The sequence below is a fragment of the Neopelma chrysocephalum genome, unplaced genomic scaffold (assembly GCF_003984885.1).
Source record: "Neopelma chrysocephalum unplaced genomic scaffold, ASM398488v2 Primary Assembly neopelma1_102, whole genome shotgun sequence".
In the NCBI taxonomy this organism is placed as follows: domain Eukaryota; kingdom Metazoa; phylum Chordata; class Aves; order Passeriformes; family Pipridae; genus Neopelma; species Neopelma chrysocephalum.
Window position 1 is genome coordinate 2,000,641 of NW_020897765.1, and position 2,433 is coordinate 2,003,073.

The following is a 2,433-nucleotide window of genomic DNA, read 5'->3' on the forward strand; positions in this document are numbered from 1 at the left end:
GTTGGTCAGTAAGATATCAACAATGCACAATAAAAGAAAACAGAGCAGTACTGCAATAATGCTGGTGTTTAGGTAGGGCTTTTCAAAGTATTGGAAAAATTGGAAAAGCTGAGCTGTGATCACTAAATGGGCAGCCTAAAGTTACTCACTGGACTGAGGAATGATGTCAGTGTTGAAGAGCAAATTGTTGTACAAAATATAAGACTGCCTGGTTTCAGGAGTGAGCTGGGACTTCTTGGTTGTGGATGTGCAGTGACCAGGAGATAATCAGCATCTGCTCGGGGAGCACCTGTCCTTGTGTTGTGGGTGCCATGTGCCTGCTTGGCTCCAAGGGCTTTTAGTGGGCAGAAGAGCCACCAGGCAGAGCTTCAGGGAGACACAGGGACAACATGAAGCAACCGATATAGTAAGACTTCAAAGATATTCAAACAGTATCAGTATGTGAAAGCAAAGTGGAAACATTTTTCAGGTTTGGATGTGAAACTTTGTACTTGCGGAGCTGTAGGTATAGATTTACTGTAAGGTAATGTGGGAAGCAGATTTTGATAAAACAATAGCAACATTAGCTTTTCTTCTCAGCTGTATTCAGTCACTTAGAACAGTAAATATACTTTACCCACATACATGCAGAGGGCTGCTGCCTGTTTTAGACAGTTTAACTGTTCCCTGTAGTTGCTTTAAACTAACTTTTAAATATATTAGTAGGGCGATTTTGCCATGACATTTGGGAATTATATTATTATATAATTTGCCATGATATTTGGGAATGATATTATTATATATTATTACGTGTAATGCATGAATTAGCAGCTGCCAAGAAGAACTAGTTTTAACTCCGACTCGTGAATTTATTCCCTAAAAAAAACCCAAACAGTGCTGCTGTGAACGACGATTTTGGGAATTAGCCTTTTATACTGAGTAGGAGAAGAAAAGCCGTCGTTCCGGCTGTTTTCTCAGCACTCTTCCAGCACGCTGCAAAGTTTAGGAGCCCGGGCTCGCCGGGTCCGTGGTGGCCGCCGGCCGCCCGGACAGGGGCGAGGAGGCGGCGAGGGCGCGGCGCCGCAGCTCATGGGCAGCAGGGCAGAAGCGGCTGTCGCAGGAGTCTCTGTGGCGCAATCGGTTAGCGCGTTCGGCTGTTAACCGAAAGGTTGGTGGTTCGAGCCCACCCAGGGACGAGCTTCCACTTTTGGCTCGGCGCCGCCCCCGCCGCCGGCCGTCGTTTTGTGCATGTTCGCCGGGGGAGGATGTGAGATTAGCGCCGGCGGCCCTGCAGGCGCCGCGTGTTGCCGGGCAGGGGGGCCCCCGCCGGGGAGCGCGGCGGCTGCGGGGCCGCGCCCGCCCTCGGCCTTGGCACGGAGCGACTTCCCTGCTCACGGCGCCCCAGCTCCTGCGGGGTCAGACGGCCGTGTCCCTCCGTACCCTGGCGAGGGGTGCAGGACAGACGAGACCTACTGCTCCCTGTCCGCGGCGAAGCGGGTGCTGTGAGCCGCCCCAAGCGCCGCCGGCTCGGTCCCGAGGCTGGTGGGGAGCCGAGTGCCCGGGAGTTTGTGCATCCCATGCCCTCGCGGCGGGAGGTGCGAAGGAAAATCCCGTCTTGGAGCTGCACGGTGACAATTAGCGATGCTGCCGGGCGATGGGGGTTTGCTCCGCGAGGCGTTCACGGCGCTCCAGCACTCGGGCGATCACCAGCGGACAGCGTGGGTGGGAGCCGAGGCTCGGGGGCAAACGCCGTTTGCGAGGAGGATTATTGCGATTACTGCCGGGTACGACTATCGCCGGCGCTCCGCGGTGTGAACAGGCAGAACGGCGACCCCGTCTCTCCCCGGCGGACGAAGCCCGCACAGCCGGAGTGAAGCGGGGGCGGGGGGACCGGGATCCCGGCGGCAGAGCCGCTGCGGGGCCCCTGCCGTGTCCCTGAGGCCCAGCGGGCAGAACCGGGACACCGCCGTGCCCTGCGGGTCCCTCCCCGCCCGAGGCGGGACGTGCTCCAGGCCCGTTCCCTGCTGGCAGGAGGCGCGGCCGCTCCAGGCTCGCCCTGCCCGCACGAAGCCGCTTTGCATAAATGAATGTTAAAAGCAATTACACTGGGAGCCTCGCCTAAACGTGTCAATTAGAAGTTGGCACCTTCGCCGTATCCGAGCCCGAGAGCCGATTCCAACGAGCGGAGCGGTCGCGTGAAATCCGGCTGCCTTCCAGCCCGACCTCTGCCAGCTCTGCGAGGATCTATTTACAGTTTATAGAAAACAGGATCCGTATTAAAAATGCCCCTTCCCCAGCGAAGCTGTATTTCACAGATCTTTCTGTTCAACCGCCTGGTTTGAATAAGGGATACAGCCCTCTTAAAGGTCAGGCTGTGCCATTGATTTACCATCGATGACAAGATACGGCCCTCGCTAGCCAAGATACCGGAGAAAAGACATGTATTTAGAAACA

At 55.9% G+C, this 2,433-nt stretch overlaps 1 non-coding gene across 1 annotated transcript; it reads left to right on the forward strand.

Annotated features, from left to right (window-relative positions):
- The first annotated feature begins 1,101 nt into the window (after nucleotides 1-1,101).
- Nucleotides 1,102-1,175, forward strand: TRNAN-GUU. The gene has a single exon. It is a non-coding gene; the product is annotated as a tRNA-Asn (tRNA).
- The last annotated feature ends 1,258 nt before the right edge of the window (nucleotides 1,176-2,433 follow it).